Raw genomic sequence first — 6540 nt, 5'->3', positions numbered from 1 at the left:
CTCACTGAGACTCCCTCAAAGGCTCAAAACCAATGGCTCAGTTTAATGGGGAGCCAATGCGTATTCAACCAGGGCAACATGCCCATTAGAGAACATGGTCACAGATGCAAGTACAGTAGTTATAACAGATTTATGAAACAGATTTTACATTACCAATACCTGTGTGGAGAAACAACACCTGTGAATGAGAAACCAAGGCTCAACAGACAATGTAGCCAGGATTGTGATGTCACAATACTTCAACATGATGGTGCACTTCATTAGAACTTTCCCATGTCATCTCCTGTCAAAAGAGTTTCTCTGTCTCACATCTGCAAGGGAAATCTAAAGCACTTGGCTGGTAACATGAGGTGAGTCAAAAGAGGGTTAATTTCAAAACTTTCTTCATTTCAGCAGCCTCATTTAAAAGGGGAGAAGCCTGTTGGTTGTTGCTGCCGCCACTGTTAAAGTTTTGCAGTTAAACAATTAGGAATTGGAACACTTTGTGATCTACTGTAAATCACTGAGAGATTTACCAGTAGATCCCAATATCTACCTTCTGCCCACCAGTAGAATTGGCTTCCAAAGTATACAATGAAAGCTAACAGTTTCCACACATACATGGCCTAAATTAGAGTTTGGACAGAGTGCTGAAGATGGAATTATCAAATGAGTTAAACAAGTTTAACCCCTCTGCAATCAATGGTCAAGAACATTCAACATTGAATTGCACCCAATGAAGTCATGATGGAGTCAGATGCTTCTCTTTACTTCATATATTTGTGAATTCTGATCAATGACTTGAGTCTTCCCAAATTTTACATGCATAAGTGGCTATTTTAAGCCTCACCAAGACAGCATATCCCTGTTTACCATATGACAGATTAATACTTTTATTTCTATTATGCAAAATCATTTCCCCAACCCCCCCAATCCCTGGAAGTCTCTCTTCTTTCTTGTCTCTACGTGCCCAGCATGCCCTAATGACAAAGGGTGATAAATAAAACCAGAAGGCAGGGGACTGTTTGGCTCAGCGACTTGCCCACTTCTGGGATGAGGGTTTTCAAATCATTGACTAAAAAATAATTCTGATTAGATGACTATAAAAGGTGAAAAGTGTAATAAGTTTAGCGTCCCTGCCTGGGAACATCAGAGGCACACAACCTCTTGAATATTGATCAGGTCTGAAAGAAAAGCCAAGGAGAAGAGAGAGCAGGGAAACCAACACTTCTTTGGACAGCGATAACTGCGTATCACACCCAGGCTTTGTCCATAGGGAACAAGGCAACACAAACCCATTAAAATCAATGGTAAGGGTGACTACAATGCAACGTGCATTTCTCCCTTGATTTACAGCTTAATGTCTCTGACATCCCTCCACTTTCAAAGACAAAATTCTTTTGCATGAGGAACATTGCATTTTACTATAATACCAAAAGGCAACTTTTGCACTTACAACTAGGCTATTGTCAACACCAGATCATTATTCCAGTGGGCGTTGAACTAAGTGTTCATTCATAGTGATTCCTGGTCAATTAGCCAATTGTCTATAAATTAAGGAACCTACAGTAACACACTATTGTTTCAAGTGCTATTTAAAAAGGGGTTGCACAACTTCATTAAGATCTGGTAGAGTGTCCTGGTTAAGAGACTAACCAAGAGCTTATCCACACTTCCCTTCACTCTTTCCAGGCCTGGTCTGTGCTTTGAGTTTTAAATCCACGGAAAACACAAATTGACGTTTGCTCTGCTTGAGTGCTAAAGAGTGGGTTTTCACGGGGAAAGCTCAGGGGCAAAAAACAAAACAAAACACACAATTTTAAGCATGTGCCTGGAAAGAGAACGGCAAAAGGTAAGTGTGGTTCTGCCATGAACTCACTAGGTGACATTTGAGAAGCTACTTTCTCTAGGCTTGAGCTTCCAATCTGCAATAATTGGTGTGTGTGTTAATATTGACTTACCGTACAAGACCGGTTGTACAGATTACAAGTAGGTAATATATGTGAAGTGCTTTGAACACTTGAAAGTGTTATTCAAATGCTATCACTGCTGTTGCTGTTGTTGCTACTACTACTACCAGTGGCGTAGCATGGGAAACTAGGGGGCAGTTGCCCAGGGTGGAAAATTGTTAGGGGGTGTAGAATTTCAACACCTGGTGCTGCCTCAATACAGTTGTGCACTTCCATCACTGGGCTCCATTGAAAACAGCTTCTCCATGTGAATCAGGAAGTGACATCTCCAGACAACGGAAGGACTCTTATCTCTGCGGCTGCAATGCCCTCGGTGATGCAGACGCCGTTAGGTCATTGAATGTGCATATGTACTCCATCTATTTCCCTCTTTCCCACCCACCCTTCCGCACAGCCCCAGGTGCCAGTAACCCACGCTATGCCACTGATTACTACTGCTATTGGCAGCTACTCACAGAGGCAGCACAGATGACAGTGGACAGCCCTTACCTTAATGCCTTCCCTGAACTCCCAGAATGATCAAGCTAGCTACTCTTCAAAATGCACTCTTGGGCTACATGAACCTTAGAACAATCTCATCCAGCAAGGCAATTCTCATGCTGAAGAAGCAAGCACTTCTTTCTCAAATCAGATGTATTTATTTTTTAATCACCAAAGCTTATTGAGCCCTTCGTCAAACAAGAGGGCTTGCTTTTTTTTTTTTGCTATAAATAAAATCCACATAGGCACACAGCAGCTTTTTTGGTATCCCTGATACCAAACAGCTGAACAGCTGAACCTTGGGTATGCCAAGAGCTATCACTTCTATGTGATGCAAACATTCCTTAAATTTTCCTCCATACACTAGATGTGAGATCTGTATCCCATATATATATATGTGTGTGTGTGTGTGTGTGTATGTGTGTGGAACATGCCATTAAATCATGACTAGAATTCAAGTCTAAATACTGTGTTTCTTCAAGCGAGTCTGCATTTGTTAATACAAAAAGGGGAAAAAATGTATTCTGGTATAAAACCCTTGAGATGGCACATTTCATTTCCAGCGGGTCATAGGAGACAGCAGGCACTGTTAAATTTGTTCTATTATTCACGCATGTACACAATAAAAAAAATGGCAATACAATTACCTATGCAAAGTCCACGATACTGTGAACTGTCAAAGGAGGCTGGGAGGCAAACTACCAGAATTTAAAACAAAATATTACCATGAAACACACTCGATCTGACACTGCAAAGCCTTTTGATAGTCCTAAACATATTGAATGCCCAGTGGAAATTTAGCTTTTCATTCCGGCCCAAATTTGATTAAGCATGGCAGGAATGGAGAAATCCCTTTTCAGCAGCAGTCTGAGGTCACCGTCGCTTTCAGACAGGTGCAGAAATGCAGCTCAGGATGCAATATCTAAGGCATAATTTCCAACAATTTCTAATCCAACGCACAACAGACAGCAGGGCTCGTCCAAGTTAGGCTGCTATTAACAACCCAGTCAAAGAGGGGGTGGTCTTAAATATATTGATTTGTTCAGACAAAAGCTCTGTTTGAAACAGTGGGATTTAATTCCAAGTCATTTGCGATCTAAGTGGTAGCCACGACCATCATCATCATTTTATTTTGCCTTTCCATAGTTAAAGCAATGCTCAAGGCAGCTTACAACATGACAAGATTTACATAATTACCAACATAACAAAAGTCATAAACAATAAATAAAACACATCAAATGGTACACAACCAAATGGAAAACAATTTCCACATAAATCATAAAATCTAAAACAAAACAATACAACATTAATATCAAAAACAATATAGAATGACATATATAAAAAATAAAAACAATATTAAAAAAGGAGCCCTCTCTGTCCAGCAGCAGCAGCAGCAGTCCTTAATGGAGCCTGTCAGGCCCCACCCCAAGCCAGGTGGAGAGAGGCAGGGCACTTACAGATGGTTGATAAAGGAAGACAGTTTAGTACTGGAGGACAGAAGAGTCAACAAGAGGATAAGTCAAGGAATTATTGAGTGGTAAACTCATAATCACTTACATGCTTAGAGCAGCTTACAAAGGATCTATTCTTTCGCAGCTCTGAGAAAACCAGGTGCTTGCTTGCTACTAACCAGCATGGATTCTTAAGAATATGCACACTAGGGCATGTTGCCCTAACATGATGCTCTACAACTCTTTTAGACGGCAACCATCAGCCCCTAGACTAGCATGATCAATGGTGATAGGAGCAGAGTCCAAAACATCCAGAGGGCGCCATGTTGAGGAAGGCTGTGTTAGACCATTCCTTATCAAATTGCCTTTTCTGGCTTTCTCAAGGTTCAACCTTTGAGAAAACCCTTCCTTTATTCATCTCCCTGTATTTCAGCCGGCTGTCCTTGAACCTGCACAGCCAAAATGAATGAAACTTTTGACAACTTCAAAAGGTTGAGGCTACTGTGGTGGATTTCCTAGATTGACAGGAATGACCATTGAGAGCCCTCCCATCTCTGATTTAATGACTTCCTGTTGCAGAGGCCAAGCCAAAGAGCCTGCAGTCCCCGGGAGACTGTTCAAACATTGGTGGCCACATTCTTGTAATCTTTTCGTTATCTTTAGAATAAATTTTAAAATAAATTGAAGTTAAATATAATGACGGTTGCTATGTTGAGCACATTTTATTGGGCTAAGGTTGCAATCTCTCTCACACTTGAGAGAAAATAACACCAAAGTAAATGCAGCTTGTTAGATTTGGCAAACCTCCACTGGAAAGGCTAATGTTTGGTGCAACCTGTCTGGAAAATTAATGAGTAAACGCCTAGATTCTACTTCATTGGAACTGAGAAAAGATGGTGTCTGCCACCCGAGGAGGACTTTTGGATGGTTCCAGCATAAATACCAGCGCGCAAGGATTTACTGCAAACAAAAGACTTACCAGCTACAAAAAAAGGGAGAGTCATACAAAGTTCACACAGAAGCATAATATTATTTAGTTCAACTCGCCTGTGGAAACAACTCAGAGGCTATGAAAGAAGGAGGATAATAACAAGAAGATTGAAAGATGGGACTAATGGACACTAAAAGCAGCAGAAATATGAGATGATTGGACCCACTGAACTCGAAGCATGGGAACCCCCAGTAAAAAAATTACAATTTGGCAAAATATTTGTACTTTATATGTATTTGTATAATTTGGAATATTTAATGTGATTTGATTGAATTGTTAAAATGGAAAACTTAATAAAAATTATTATTAAAAAACAACAACAAAGTAAATGCAGCTGAAACTTTTTAGGATTAACATATACCAATATTTTTCGGTCATAGACAGGACTAAAAGCAGCTTTGAAAGAGCAATTTAGATGGGGAAAAGATTACCAGCAAGCACACAAATCCCTCCCACAAAATAGTAGAAAGTTTGGATGCACCCACTGTCCTTATTCCAAAATGTGTCAGGTTCTACAAGAGACTGACACCTACCCAAAGACAGAAACCCAATCTGTCCCCCTTATCAAGGGGACCTAAATTTCCCATTTCAGGACCTCTCAGTCCAGTTGCTTGGGAGGAGGAGTGTAAATCCCAGTCATATTTCTGCCTGGGGAAGGATTAATTCTTGCCTCTTGCCAATAGAACAGAGGCGCACATATTATGCTGAAAAGTCCTGCTAGAGGACACCGTCAAGACAGCGAAGGACAGAATCCTGGTCTTCTGATTGAACCCCAAGAACAATTCACTTGCCAATTAACACCCTGTTGATAGGAGCAACTGCCTTCCCTGCCACAGGTTTATTTAGCAGGAAGCACATGCTGATGCTGAGATGATTTTCAGTGTGTTATATCACCTTTGCAAGATAATCAATAAAAATTTAAATGAGAAGAAGTTGGTTGGTTCTTTAAATCCCATTAAACTTGAGCACCAATTTATAACCCTCCGCAGAATTAAGTGTTTTTAGAACACCAGTACTGTGTAATAGCATTTGCAAAACACTCGCTGTCCTTTTGTTGATGTGATTAATCATTCCTATGGTATGTTTTGAATATTCCAGTTGCAGGTTTGCAAAACTGTGTAACTCATTTCATAAATTTTGTTCTTGCTGGAGTGGTTCCACAGGCACCCTCATTCTGCCAGGCGAACAATGACGGCTGCTTCTTATTTGCCCTGTTAATTCTGCAGTTGTGAAGACTAGAGACAGTCATACTATGCGGTACTAAATTTATGTATTGCACGAATTTAATCTATTCTTTAATACATCACACACATGATGCTTGCTAATCCAAAATGAATGTAATAAATCTGAAATTTCTAATGTTACTGTGAAATAACGCCATTGATAAAACAGCACTTTGTACGCAACAAAGATTTTCATGTTCTATTGGGGAGGGGAAGAAATATGTAAATACAACAATCAACTCCAACATAACAACTAAAATAACTTTTAATTGTTTTCCCTTCCCTTATATTTTCTGCATGGCTGACTTTGCTTACGGCTTCGTGAAAGGCCAACTCATCAGTTTTAGTTGTTAATCAAGAACAGTAATTGTGTAAGTTATAAACATACAGAACGATACTTTGCCTAATAGGATAACACATCCCAGAAAATGCAAAGTGGTGGAGTT

General features: G+C 40.0%; 1 long non-coding RNA gene across 3 annotated transcripts; it reads left to right on the top strand.

Moving 5' to 3' along the window:
• Positions 1–275: 275 nt before the first annotated feature.
• Positions 276–4577, top strand: LOC128404896 (uncharacterized). Of its 3 annotated transcripts, none has more exons than XR_008328191.1 (4): positions 276–350; positions 1162–1289; positions 2152–2281; positions 4314–4577. It is a non-coding gene; the product is annotated as an uncharacterized LOC128404896 (long non-coding RNA). The 3 variants fall into 3 exon arrangements; XR_008328190.1 differs by lacking the exon at positions 4314–4577 and adding an exon at positions 2397–2827; XR_008328189.1 differs by lacking the exon at positions 4314–4577 and having other exon boundaries at positions 2152–2827.
• The last annotated feature ends 1963 nt before the right edge of the window (positions 4578–6540 follow it).

This window comes from Podarcis raffonei, chromosome 17 (genome assembly GCF_027172205.1).
Source record: "Podarcis raffonei isolate rPodRaf1 chromosome 17, rPodRaf1.pri, whole genome shotgun sequence".
Classification (NCBI taxonomy): Eukaryota; Metazoa; Chordata; class Lepidosauria; order Squamata; family Lacertidae; genus Podarcis; species Podarcis raffonei.
Note: the sequence above shows the minus strand (reverse complement) of the source record. Positions and strands in the feature narration are given on the sequence as shown.